The 14,985-nt window shown below is 42.2% G+C and overlaps 1 protein-coding gene across 1 annotated transcript in view; it reads right to left on the minus strand.

Annotated features, from left to right (window-relative positions):
• The window catches only part of LIFR (LIF receptor subunit alpha), a 93,794-nt gene extending 83,413 nt beyond the window's left edge, over positions 1–10,381 (minus strand). Inside the window, exon 1 of the mRNA XM_022598901.2 lies at positions 10,103–10,381. The gene's annotated coding sequence lies outside the window, so the exon portion shown is untranslated. The remainder of the gene's footprint in view (positions 1–10,102) is intronic.
• Positions 10,382–14,985: the final 4,604 nt, after the last annotated feature.

Raw genomic sequence — 14,985 nt, forward strand, 5'->3', positions numbered from 1 at the left:
CCAGCTTTACTGAGGTACAACTGACAAATAAAATTGTATGGATTTGAAGTATACAGCATGATGATTTGACGTGTGTATATGTACGCTGTGAAATGATCACCACAACCGAGTTAATAAGACATCTGTCACCTCATAGCTTTCTTTTCCATGTGTGGTAAAAATGCTTAAGATTTACTCTCATAACAAATTTCAGGTATACAATACCGTATTATTAACTATAGATCCCCAGAATTTATTCATCTTATAGCTGAAAGTTTGTGCCCTCTGACCAACATCTTTAGCTCAAGCGGCTACTTCATCACTCCCACTTCACCTACTCACTATTTTATAACCACCCACACTTAGGATCTCTCAAACTTTTAGCAATGTAAGGGTAAGGCATCAGTAGATCTGTGTTTGATAGCTTTAAACACATTGAATGCTTTCTCACCATTTGAGTTTAATCAAAAGCTTTAAGAAAAGGGCATGATGAATTGAGCATGGGAAGAGCAGAGTCATTACTGCTGCACGTGTCACTATTAGGAAATAATGCCTCAACATCATTAGGAAAGTAAAGACAAACTTCCAGGGCCGGGCCTGGCTAGGGCCTTGTTGGGGCTTCTTCCCCTTGGTCTGCACTCCTGCCAGGTTGCTCCCTGGTCTCTGGATTCCCAAGCCTCCATGACACAAGCTGGAGGCCCCCTTCTGAATCGTCGGTCTCACATGCCTGAAATTTTCCATGGTTCTCCCTGGCCTACAGAGAAGGTGCCAGCTGTCAGCATGGCATGAGGCTCTCTGCTGTTCCAAGCCGCCTAACTTCAGTCCCACCTACCTTTGCCCTCTGACCCACACTGGCCCTGTGCTCGAGTCCCAACAAACACGGCAGGCTCTGCTGTCCTCTGTGTCACTGCACACCTTATCCTCTACCCAGAATGTCTTTCCCACCCCACTCTTCCCTGTCCATTTAACAAACACCAACTCGCCCTTCAAAACTCAGCTCACATCAGCTCAAGGTTGCTCCAGATCCAACCTTCCTCTGTGTCTTTCCTTATTGGTCCCCAAAACTGAGACAAATTTCAGTTGCCATTCATCGAGACTATCAGTGTTGTCTATCTTGTAGTAGAATTAAGAAGTAAAATATTCCTTATGTTTTTATCAGAAGCATAAAGACAAAAGGCAGATCAGACCCACTCAGCAATGTCTGTGACCTCTTCTGTCCCTGTAAGCATTTGAGTTTTTGATCCCAGCAATACAGCCCATAGAATGCGTGAGTACAGCAATCACAACTTTGACTATTTGTAAGTGAGCTGAAAAGTTCCAAAACAGAGTCACCTGTACTTTTATTGAAGCTTGCATTTGAGAAAGAGTAAGTTGGCTAAATTCTACGTCTAGACGACAGCCTGAGGTCTGCAGGTCAACACAGTTTGGTTGTTCTCCCTTTACTATTACATACTCAGTACATCTCAAGAGAGATAAAGGGTATTTCTTTGTGAAAAGAGATCCCCCCACCACCATTAAGAAAAAGAAAGCTAATTGCTGGCTCCAGCGGAGGCCAATGGAGTGGAATAGGCCATGGAAAGCAATGGTGTAGATGGAAAAAATGTGAGATAAAGAAAGAATAAAATGTTGGCTTTGCTAGTGGCTCCAACCTGTGACATGACTTCTACATTCTTTCTACACAGGAACAAGAAAAAATGATTTATGAAACTGTCTTCTTTTATTAGGCTGTATCAGGGAAATAAAATGCAAGGTCAGTATTTGTCATAAAGGTCCCGAGACTCTTCTCATGAACACTGAGGGTGTACTTTATATCAAAACATTTACAGCTGCTGCCAAAACTGTCCCTACACAAGGAACACATTACAAAATTAATGTATTCTTATATACCGTCAAATGGAAACCTTAAACTGCAGGCTTTCTGCCCTCATCCTCAGTGAGACCACGTGCTGGAATTTCTCAAATGGGGTATCGATAAATTCTATCCACCCTAAATTTATTAGTAGGAACCCACAGCAGTAATTTTACACTAGATAATCTCAAAAAGGCATATCCTTCACAGAGGATATAGAGTAGCAATTTTAATACTATTAGCCCAGGATATTCTCACAGATACATAATGCAAGTCATCACTAAATCATCAGTAAATGTCAAGGTGAAATAACCTAGTCTGCTCCTCCTGTACTTGGTAGAACAAGCAAGAGGCAATGTTTGTGTTCATTGAAAAGTAACATCACAACAGTTTCTTTTAAAATCGCAGGAGAGGAAATGAGGCCCACTTGATTGTCAGCTGCTGTAACACACCTTTTACCGAGTGGGTGTGCCTCCTGGCCCTGAAGTGCTCTGATCACTTTCCTTGTCATGCAAGTAGTGGGGGCGTGTCTGCCCTGCCCACTGCTGCATATCTGATGCCTACCTGCTGCCTGGGGAAAAAAAGGCCCTTAATAGTTGCTGAATGAATGAATCACATTTCATTTTAACAACTCTATAAAAGGAAAAGAGATCGGACCCTGACTTTTGAGAACTTATCATACAGAACTACGGAAACCGATAACAGAAGGAAACAGAAGAAGAAAAAAAGCTTTTGATTCAAAATAAAATTTCTTGGCACTGGAAAGCATTTCAGTTTTAAAGTAAATAATAACTCAACAAAATATTTCTCAGTGACCAGAAGCAATGAAATATTTTGTCAGAATGTCATAAAGTGCTTCTTACAACAGTTGATATGTTATTCTGCTTAGAAATCCTACATTAGTAGGAATATTGGCCTTAATCATAATAGAATAGTGAGGGAAAGGTAACATTTATCTAACACATACTACTCGCAGGCATGATGAGGTGGAATTATTCCCTTTTACAGGTAAGAAATCAGACACAGAACCTGTCCAAGTTCTGTGGGTTGCCTAACCAGTAAATGAAAAAAGGAAGCTGCTCTCATTCTCTTTACTACATAATATGCTCCTTATGTAGGAAATTCAGGAAAATAAAACTAGTAGTCACCTGTAATTTCAGCACAAGGAGATATTCTCACCTAACATCTGGTGTATAGTCTTCCCGGCATTTTCCTACGTAACAGGTAGAAAACTGCACACTCCTGCTCGCTCGCTCACTCTCTCTACCTCTTTCTCCAAAAACAAAAAAAAAAACCTTAGATCCACTTACACGTGCTGTTTTGCAATCTGCTTTTTCACTTTACAAATTTTGAGTATCTTTCCAAATCAATAAATACTTCTTACCTCACTGTCAATGAAGAAAGGGTTTTTCATTACAAGTATTGATATATACCACAATTTATGTAATCCATCTCCCTATTATTGAGCATTTAAGTTGTTTCTAGCTTATAACTATCATAAAGAAAGCTACAAAAATCATTTTTGCAAACTAAAGGTTGGGTTTTTGGTGTACTTTTTGTGGAGGTCACCAGAATCTGGAGACGAGTTTCCAAGCTTGGGGGAGCACCCCACCCCTCGAAATCTGAGACACCCCACTACGTGGACTTCCCGCCAAGTGAAGAATCACTGTGCGGGGAGAAAGCTACTGACAGGAATACGGTGCCCACAGGCACCGCGTAGGCGAGAACCACTGCTATAGACTGGTCTCTGTGCACACACTTTATTTTTTTTTCCTTAGTTTAAATTCCTAGTGGTGGAAATGCCTGACTAAGGGACATGGCACATTTTTGAGGCTTTCGGTGAGTAATAAACAAAATTGCCCTCCTGGAAAGTTATAACAATTGAAACAGCCACCAGCAGCATTTGAAAGTGACAATCCCCAAAAACCTAATGGTTAGCTAGATTTGTTTGTAACCAACCAAATCCCTATATGGCTCTAAGTTTTAAAAATAGTGAAACTATTGATAAAACATATCTAGAAAAATAGCAAACAATTCAGACAACAAATGCTAAATTTTGAAGTACATATGTTTTCAAATACAAAATATAAAACTTAAATGACACCGGATCCCAGCAGACTGAACAGAATGAATATTACAAGATCTAGTGATACCAGGCTCTGAAAATTGCCAAGTTAGTCAGTAAAACACATCTTCATTTGCCCATCTGGCTAATATTAGGCTTAATAGTTTGGGCTTTAATAGCAACATGCTCTATTGTTTAACAAGAAAAGAAACTCATGAAATCATGTATTCTTTCAAATTTTATAAGTATTATCTTATAGCTAATGTGCAATCTTAAGTTCTCAAAATTCTCTTATGTATTCATTTATTCAACAAATATCTGGGCTGGGCACTGTTCTATGGAGACACAGCAGTGAACCCCACAAATTTCCTGCTGTTCCAGAGGGGAGCTCAGAATCCTGCAGTTAGGAATCAGCAAATCGTGGTTACAAACACCAGTCTGGAACTACTGGATTCTTAGGCAAATTAGAACACCTGTGGGGCTTGGTTTATCAGTAAACTTAAAAAAGTTGACCAGATGATCCGAGGCCCCTTCTGCCCCTTAAATTCTATACCTTCTTTGGTTTTGTCGGAATGCGTAAGCTCCTATTACTCGTAAATGTTTTGCATTTTAAGTTATATACAGGACTATATATAGTCCTTCCTTAGAAATCAGAATGAAGCTCTCAGCCCCCTCCTCCCAAATTTTACATCTACAGTAAAACTCTGGTGATCCAGGTAACTTCAAGGAATGATACAGAATAAGGTTCGTGTTAGATGAAGACTTATGCTCCCAATTTTAACTGTGTGTTTGAAAAGGATCCTAAGATGTTCTTGCCTCCTTGCCTTTTGAACTGCACTATAAATACTACAGCATGAAACATGAAACAGGACCCACTGGTGTGGCGGCAGGTCTCCAAGCCTGGGACTGGGAAGGCTGGCACCCAGCTTTAAGGTGGCATGCCGGCAGCTGCAGCACTAAGTCGTGATGGTGGAGTCTCACCTCTCTCCAGCTTACCCTCAACCCCAATTCAAAGGCACATTCTGTCTACAGAGTGTCTACAATTCACTGCCCCACCAGCATTTTCAATATGAGAAATGGGAAGCATTACTTCTGCCACCACTTGTTATTTTCCACCACATGCTCCCACCACCGCTGTTTCAACTGTCCTCCCATCCAGGGTTTCCTTGGAGAAGGCTGCTCCTGCAAGCAGTGAGAAGAAGGCAAGGGGCCTCAGTATCCCAAGTCACCCTTAGGGAAGAGCCACACACTTTATGGGAGTATTAGCGCCTTCTTGTGGTCTTCCAGGATACTGCCACTTAATAATACAGATACAGATTCTCAGCCAGGGGCACGTACTGATTCCAAGTCTTCCTCTGTACCTGCCCTACAAACCAGAAGAATGGGTAGAGGCAAGATTTTCTCACCTCTCTGCAAAAGTACGTGAAAAATTCACCCACCAGAAGGTTTTCTTCAACTTCCAACATAAACGCATAAAACAGTATTTGATAAGCACAACCTTTGCTCACACGAGCAGCAGCAGCAGCAAGGACTGGTGAGGAATGCATATGCGTCGTAAACTTTAGGCAATGTAAGACAAATCTGGACCTGCTGCATCTCTGTAGTTCACAAAGGAAAGGTAAAGGTAGTAGTAAAAGTACTTTAACTCAAGCATCTAAGCCTCAATGTACCACAGACCTATAAAACAGATGCTTGTGGGCTTCCGCAATTTGCCTGAAGACCTTTCACTGCAAGGAGAAAAACAAAGGTAACTTGATTTAAGATTTTAAAGTCACAGAATCCATCCTTTACATAGCATGTGCACAGAGCTTAAGAGAGAATGCTGGAAGATAAAATTATCTTATATGGGAACAACTTATTGGGTTCAGGTATCAACCAATTAGGATAGGAAATAAAAAATCAACCCCCCTCATTCTGCAAGATCACAACTCCTGATATGGAACAGGACCTCAAAAGTCACAGTTAAGAAAAAAACAACAGATTCTAATTAGGCATCTTACAACAATTGCTTGGCACAAAATTCATTTCCCAAGCTTTCAGTTAATATAAAGGAACATATATTCAGAATGACAAACAGATTAGAAGTTGGGAAGAGGAAATACCACAGTTCCTGATACTCCCTAAAATAGAACACACACACATTCTTCCTGTGAGAATAAAAGTACCTGCATAAAATACATACATTTTATGTGCTCATTAGTCTGTCATCTGCCCAAAAGGATTCAAACATTCACTATACCAAAAAAGGCATCTCTGAAATTTTTACCCTTGGGCAAATGGCTAATCCACTAAAATCAAAGATGGAACTTTTAACTAAATTACTCAGAAATCACTATAATGTCCTGGAAAATTAGGCGTGCTTTTAAGGCTTCATACTCTAATTTCAGGGAATAGAAATCAAATGCAACTGACTTAAAGCAACAATTTGAGAGGGTGTGTTAACAGCAGACCAGATTTGGTAATGTCAAGGGCCAGAGCCAAGATGGAAAACTCAACTAAAAGACTCCCAAGTCTAGGTATTCTGACCAAAACCAGGCAAGATTATTTCTTAAACTCTCTAATTATTCATTAATTCTATAAATATTCACAGCCCATTCTGACCAAGGCTGTTCCTGGCATGGGGGAAGCAATGAGGAACAAGCAGATCAGTGCCTGCCCTCCTGGAGCTTCCAGCAGATGGAGGAACTCCACCACCCAAGGTCTCCTTCCCACTTCTATAAATGTTCCTTGACATATGCAAATACCCAGGACACTAATCCCAGTGCCTTCTCTCTCCTGCCAGCCACTTTTTCATCATAAATTCCAGCCACACAGGCAGCCCTCTGTTCCTCTGGCGTGCAAGGCTCAGCCCCACTGCAGGGCCTTTGCATGTGCTGCTCCCTCTGCCTGAGTCACCATTCTCCAAAAACACACTCAACTCTCAGTTCAAATCTCTCCACCTCAGAGAGGCTTCCAGGGCCACTCAGTCTAAAACAGCAGCCCCTACCCTGCCCCTGTTTGCCACAGCAAACCTATTTTATCACTTTTCCAGCACTTATCACTCTCTAATATTATTGCCTTTATTGCTTCTCTGCTTTTTATCCACCTCCCTCACTAAGATGTGAACTCATTAGAAGGGCATCTATCTGTCCTGTGCACTGCTATATTCTTAGTTGCTAGAAAGTTGCCTGGAATATACAGATGCAATATTAGCAGTCCTGTAGCACAACGACAGGTACTGAATAACAAAGGAAAAAGAAAACACCTTAAATGTGAAAAGATTTGCTTGGTCAGTTAAAAAAAAAAAAGGATTATTACAGTTTCTTACATTAGTCCTAAAATCATTCTCAGAAATAAGCATAATGGAAATACAAAGCTTAACATTGGCTAATATTCAAATTATATACTGTATTTGGCTCAAGTGCTAGCTAGCATTAGTCTTACTTCTACAATTTACTCTGCTTTAAAAGCACTCTAAGAGACCTCAAATTTTAATTTAAAAGGGCCAAATATTTTCTAAAAGCATACTCCCTCTTAAAAGTTATGAATAACCTTCTCCCAAAGTGTACAATTTATAACCATACTATAGCAACATTAAAATATGAGATACTGGTGATAATCTACAGAAGGCAGGGATGTTAGTGCCTAATGGCAAACAAGTTTTACAACTGATAAACTGCCTTTAACTTCAACTTAATCAAAGGTACAAGCGTTTTCTCCATGTTCAAAATATTCAAACTCTTAAGAATTTTTCTTACAGATTATTCTTTTTTTTTTTTTTTTGCGGTACGCGGGCCTCTCACTGTTGTGGCCTCTCCCGTTGCGGAGCACAGGCTCTGGACGCACAGGCTCAGCGGCCATGGTGCACGGGCCCAGCCACTCCGCGGCACGTGGGATCTTCCCGGACCGGGGCACAAACCCGTGTCCCCTGCATCGGCAGGCTGACTCTCAACCACTGCGCCACCAGGAAAGCCCTCTTACAGATTATTCTTAACAACTTATATCTATTCTTTTATTTCTTTTGTTGAAACAAAGAGCTAAGGTGTTAATCAAGGAATATGACCTTAGTAACTGGCCTTGATGTCTCAGGCTTCACCACAAAGACACCAAAGATCCTTATGGATTGCTTTGAAATTATATAAAAGGAAAGGGTGTACATTGGAGAGAAGGGGCATATATTTCCTGGACATGATGCAAAGAAGTAAGTTACTCCTGCCTTTGGGCCTTTGGGAATAATTGAAACCCACTTAAAAACCTCAAAAACTAATGTTTTACAATAATTCTACAGCAAAATAGTAGAAACAACCTACCGCAATGAAGAAGAGGTTAAATAAATTACGTTTCATCCTTAATGGAGTACGCAGCAGCTGTTAGAGAATGAGACAGCTCTTAGGTACTGATGTAGAGACTGCCAAGATTTAGTACTCTGCAGGGAGGGGAGGGCAGGGAGCTGGTGCAGAACAGAGTACACAATGCATCCTCATTTGTGGAAACACAAATAAAAAGAACACATACAAAATGTTTATACTAGCATAGGCTTTATCTGGAAAGATATACACAGGAGTTAGTAACCCTGGGTCCTGGGGAGAACAGGGTGCAATGAGGCCTGGCGGGGGGGAGAGAGGTATACTTTCCACTCTATAGCTTTTTATACATACTGAATCTTCTACAGTGTGCACAGGTTGCCTGTCCCACAAATTAATATGATAAATCTTGATGTCATAATAATTTATACTATTGCCAACATATTATTCAGTGAGGACCATCAATAAGCAAAAGCTTTCAAAAATCACAAAAGTTTGTTCTCTTCAACAGCAAAGTTCCTGATCCTTATTTCCCAGAAAAGAATCCCAGTCTCCACTAACTAGAGAGGAGCACTTGTGATCTCACCTATTACAAAGCAAATAAGCCTCAGTTCAACTCTTGGAAGGGAAATCTAAATCGAGCTTGTACCTACCTAATGAAGCCTCCAAATCAACAGTTTCCCCTTGGCTCTAAAACAGAAAGTCAACGTAAGAAACAAGTAAGAGCACAGTGTTTTTAAAAACACACGCTATACTTAGGTTTCCTTTCCCCTGCCAGGCTTAGACGAGGAACCCTCCGATACTTGTGAAATGTGAGTTCAGATCTGTGGCAAAATCAGCATTTAAGGGAAGGGGCAAGCATCATTTGCACTAAACGAACGCTTTAATTTTTCTCTTCTGGGGAGGGGAATTTGCTTTAAATTTAACCTAAGAATCATTTTGGGACCCCTGACTAAATGATACTACTAAGTCACTTAATTTTACTCCAAGCAAATTTTTTTTTAAAGACAAATCTGAAACTGAAAACGAACAAATCAGAAGGCAAACTTTAAACTGAAACCTTTCTGTTGAAAAATGTATCTTAAAAGAACACATTAAAAAACTGCAAAAAATTCATTTCCATACAAACGCCATTTGGTATCAGTATATATGCTATATCAATATTTGACTGCAATAACACACCCATACAAAAAGGAACACACAGGTACCCAACCGCAAATAAAACACCTCATATATTTCTGGTAGCCAAAGGTGTGGACGCGGGATGGTGGAGGCCAGAATCATGTTATTCAAGGCGTAAATTCACAGCATTTGAAGCACAGAGTTTTCTGTCAGACACAACTCAGGATTCCAGCTCTGTCTTTTGAAATGACGCATTAAAAGTGTCATCCTTTACGAAGCCTAACTTTGATCGCCAACTCTTTAACTGGTTTTCATCAGTATAGCGCCTTCGGATACAAGCACATAAAATACAGGTGAATCAAATACACCATGAATACGGAAGGGACAGAGAACTAGTTTAATGAAAAGTTGAGGCACGGGGTCACGAAATCACTTGGTTGATTACATCCCTTAACAAAAATAAAAATTCAAGCTCCTTCCCATCCCCCAGGTAGCCTGTGGCCTCAGAGCTCGCTGCCCTACGTGGGGTAGAAGTTCGCAGCCGGGGAGTCGGCGTCCTCTGGGAGCCGAGGGTGGCCCAAGGGTGCTTGGAGAGCGGCGCGACCTGGCGCGCCCCACCCCCCGCTCCCGGTCACTCCTCTCGGACGCTCCCCGACACCCGGGCCGAAGCCGGCCGGAGCGCTGCCCCCCGCCCCCCGCGGGCCGCCGGGCGCTCGCGGCGACGCGCCCACGGGACTGGGCTCCAGGCTCCGCGGCTCCCACTCGCCGCGCCTTGCGCCGCGCCCACCCGCTCCCCGTACTCACAAGCCGCTCCCGCGCCGCTATCTCGCCATCCCCGGCCGTCAGCTTGGCCGCCTCGGCCGCCGCCCGGGGGCTGCCAGGAGTCCGCAGTCGCGCGGGGTCTGGAGGCGTAGAGGAGGGGGGCCGGGCACAACCCGCCGCCGCCGCCGCCGCCGTCTTGCCTCCCCGGTCCCAGCGCTGGGCTGCACCAGGCGGCCACGGGCAAGGGTCGGCCCGCTGCCCTCCGCGAGCCCCGGGAGCCGCCGCCGCCGCCAGAGCCGCGCGGAGGCAACAGTAACGGCCACGGCCAGTGGCGAGACGCTCCAGCGGGGACTGCGGAGCGCGGGGGCGGTGCCTGCACGCCGCTCGGCGGGGGGCGCTGCTGCCCCGGCCCCGCCCCCGGCCCCGGCCCCGGCCCCGCCCCGCCGCCCGCGCGCCCCCGCCGGAAGCCTTCCGCGCGCCCCCGCCACCGCCCCCCGCGGCGGGGCCGCGCGCGTCCGGCGCTCGCCGCGGGGCCGCCCCTCGGAGCAGGAGGGGAGCGGCCGCGCGCGGGGGCCGAGCACCGAGGGAGGTGCTTCCGCGGAGAGTCCAGTCGCGAGGCCAATCTCGGGAGGTCATGGAAGAGTCGGGGAGAGGAGCGGCCCAGCTGGTGCAAATGCTCAGGGAAGGCCTGCCTAGCGCGCGGCGGCCCTGTGCGGAGAGCAGCTCCCAAAACGCTGTCAGTGCGCTTTGCAGACATTGCATAGAGGAGAGGACGACGCGGGGCCGTGTTTTAGCTTCCTTTGTAAGGGCACACGAAAACCAGCCTCTACGCCTGGGCGGGGATAGGGGGAGCGATTGCTTAGATTTTATGAGTTACCTAAAATGTCCCCATGGCTGGGGCGCTGCCACTCAGGCCACTTTCCTCCTCCCCGATGCAGGGCTCCTTCAGCCCGAGAGGGCCCGCAGGAGCATTCTGAGAGTATCCTGGAGCCATCTAGTCTTGCCTCCAAGGCGTGGTGGGCTTATTTGTGCGGAGAAAAAACGGATCCCTTAATGGGGTGAGATTTTTCCTCCTTGCATTGTTCCCATTTCCGCAGTTTCACTTGGCCTCGATTTTCTTCCAGAGTAATGCACCAAATGTAATTAGCTGGAGAGTGTTTGATGGCGCAGAATCGTGGTTTGAAGATGTTTACGCTCTATGCCGGACGCGTTTGATGATGTTCTCTTCGACACAATTAATTTTGCAACGTTCAGAAATGTGCCAGATGGAGCCCCTGGCACGCAGAGTCACAGGGCTCTGCAGACACACCTTCAATAGGAAGCCAGCTTGTTTGTTTCATTTGTGATTTATTTGATGCACCAGCACCAAGGCCAACGTGTTTTTTAGAGAACTTTGGATGAAATTCCAGAGCAATTTCTAAATTAGCAAAACGAAGCTTATTTTCTGAGATAACATTTCCCTGTTGATAATGTAACTAAAATGGGCGCAAAACACCAGCAAGTACATTGATTGAAAAGTAGGCTCCCTAAATGAAAATATGTGTTTCACAGTAAGACATGGTCCCCACTAGTCTTCTAAGGGCCAGCTTCATCTGTGTTCATATTTTGAATGCCAAAACTAAATGCTTCCTATTATCCCTAAGACCTAGTTTGCAAAACAGTCTTCTACTATGTGTACTGGAACCTCTGTTTAAGATGTACAACGTTGCTTTTTCCGTTACCCTGGTTCTTGAGTCCTTGGTGGTTTGGGAAATTTATCTTATTTTTAAATTTTTTAATGGACAAAGGGGTTCAACAAAGGCACAAGTGCCTAGGGTCTAAGAAAATCGTGATGCAGCCCCTACATAGAGTTGAGAAATTCCTTTCATAGGAAAAAATTCTAGTTAATTTTAAGCATATTACATAGAACGCTAACTTCTGTGACTTTGTTTTATATATATATATATATATATATATATATATATATAAAGAGAAAAAGATACAAAGAAAAAAGAGAGAGACATAGAAACATTTGGGGGAATAATAATGCCTATCATCTATTGGATACATACTGTGTCTGGCACCATCTGTCACCTCATTTGATCTGCACAACACACCTGTAAAATAGGTACTGTTATCACACCTAGGGGTTGATGCAGGTTTTATGAGAAATTTACACAATTTGGGTGGTCCTCCCAAAGGAAAAAGAAAAACAAAACAATATAGCACACCCAAGCTGCTCCAGCACTACCCAACCCAAGGGAAAGTGACAAAGGGAAAATCCAAATAGAAAGAGACCTCAATCTCAGCTGATGGTGGTTAAAATATCTTACTTTTGCCAGCTGTACAAAAACATGACCACCTGAATGTATTGCTAGGTCTCCTGCCAGGGTCTTGGATGTGGGGCTGGAAAGATGCCTTAAAGCTTATGCTTTGATTAGCTAATTGCCTCCAACGTATACCCTCATTTCATAGGTTAGGAAACTCAGGAACTTGCCACAGCTTCTAAGGAGCATCTCAGTTCCCGCACCGTGCTGAGGTCTGAGGTCTGGTTTGAAAAGCGGTGTTAGACACACTTTTCATGAGAAATAATGGATTTTATATCTCCATAACAAAACCAGGGCTTTAAAAATATGTTAGTAATTTTCAGATTATGACCAGAAACTCAGTGTGCAGTACTTGATATGGTCCTGCTATCTGAGTTGATAGTAGTAAAATTTCCTTAACTATTGTTTAAAAGGTGAATTAATCACTGTGGATTCTTAAAGGAATTTCAACTCAATTTTGCCTGCCATGGATTGACACCATTTTTATTTCCCTTGTCATAGACCAGTCTATGTTGTAAATACTATTTTATATAATAATTACTTCTTTTTTTACAGAAAAACCTAAGATGTTGCAAACTAAGTATCAGAACATAAAGTTGTTTCGTTTGAAGTTTATGTTGTATAATATGAAGAGTCTGACAGTTCTCATTCAATGTTTGTTGAACAAATGAAGAATGAAATGGAAATGATTACATAATTAGAAGTAAGAAGGTAGATTATATAATAAGCTAAAATTGAATGGGAATGAAGCAGCAAAAATGTTGAACTTAAACTACTTGCTGGATAAGCAGAGCTGATTTCTTTGTTAATTATTTTATGCCCAAGATTTGTGCTCTTCTTTCTAGCTATTGGCTTTTCTTTTCTCCCTGCATTTCTGTTTTATTCATTAAAAAAAATTTTTTTGTAAATAAGATTTCATTTGAAATGCTTAAATATAAAAAAAATCTTTAAGTGAAAGAAAAATCATAATCACACCTGTAATGAAAATTTTGGAAATGAAAGGCTTTATTCTTTGAAAGGATCACTCACAAAAGCAGCAAATGTAAGATGATGGGATTTTGTTATTAAATTACTCATATCTTGGCCCATACACAGGCTTCTTGGGATGTGTGATCTAACATGCATACTGTTTACCAATCAGTGGGACAAGATATGGCTTTGTTCCTGGAAGAAATTTTGGAAACAAATAAAAATCTACAAATTAAGCATAGCTATTAGCCAGCGAATAGTTGAAATGAGTGAAGTGCTTCATTTTAAGCCTGACTAATAAATGTAGATTTAAATTGGTTTATTTTAGAGCGCAGTTTTGGACAAGATACAAAACTTTAATTAGATATATGACAGGAAGATACATGAGCATAATCATCTAATTTTCTCTAGATGTTATGTTCTTTACCCAAAGTGGTTTGGAATGTTATTTGAGGGGCATGAAAAATGCAATAAACACCATGAAAGATATTATCTTCCCTGGATTCTGTTTAAAATATTCTCTTTCAAATAGAAAGATTTCAGGGGTGTTATGTAAACTATTTTGGTAAATTATTATATCCCCATCATGGCCACAACAGGATTGCATTTTGTCTTTTGCTTATTTATACTGTGCCTTCTTTCAAAGAGACTTAAGGTGGTTTACAATGAAAGACAAATATTAAACAAAAAAACAAAAACAAACAAACCTTAAAACTTAGCACAAAACTTAGCTCCAGGTTTCCCCATAGCCAAATGAAATAGGGGAAATGAAGGTTTTTGTAACTCTCATTGTCAAGTGCAAGGAATCATAAAGCAGAATTTATTTAGGAGAAAGTCTTTTCTAGCTCAAGCTTGGAGAGGAATTTGTCATAAGGGTCCTTATATGATGGATATTCAAACGTCTAAGTTAACAGGGACACTGGACAACGCATCACTGGTTTTGGCCATCTTTTGATGACAGGCAGAGCTGATATATTTTTTCTGGTGAATAACTTTGAAATTGCTATTGTTGAAAGTAAGTAGTGAGACTCCTATAGAGTTTTTTTTTTTTTTATTCTACCCTACGAAGGCAAGCCAAGGACATAATATCAAATCTTGGTTTTCCCAGTTTCTTTCTTTATAAAAAGGACTAATTAAAAGTACCTGTCAGAGGGTGGCAGAGAGGACAAATGAGTTAATTTCTATAAAACCTCTTACCGTGCTGCGTTGAATATTCTATAGTTTTCCTCAGGCAAGGGGTGTACATAATAGTTTTTCCTCCCTTCTTATAATGTCTTTCATGGTATACCACCTCAAGTCCCTCTTGGAAGAATGCATGGTGTATGTGCCTGACAAAAAGTCAGCAGTAAATATTAGCTACAGATAGTATCATTATTACCACTTCTAAATCTATCAAAGCAGGTAGATGAGCCTGTTTGGGGCTACATGTAGTAGGGAGGGGGTTATAAATCCTGTTATCCTCAATGGGTAAAGCTTAGGAATTAGAAATTGTTTGATTTGAGAAGCACTGAGTAAGGGGGCGTCCTTTCCCCCGAGAGACTAACATTTAGTTAACTCCCTGGGTCCTAAGACCTGTCACCTCAAGAATCCTGTTAAAATTCTCATACTTCTGAGAGGTTAAAAGTCTTAAGCTGTTAAGGCTAACTCCCA

This window comes from Delphinapterus leucas, chromosome 3 (genome assembly GCF_059928025.1).
Source record: "Delphinapterus leucas isolate spDelLeu-1000000601 "Yukka" chromosome 3, BTC_Dleu_Yukka2, whole genome shotgun sequence".
NCBI lineage: Eukaryota > Metazoa > Chordata > Mammalia > Artiodactyla > Monodontidae > Delphinapterus > Delphinapterus leucas.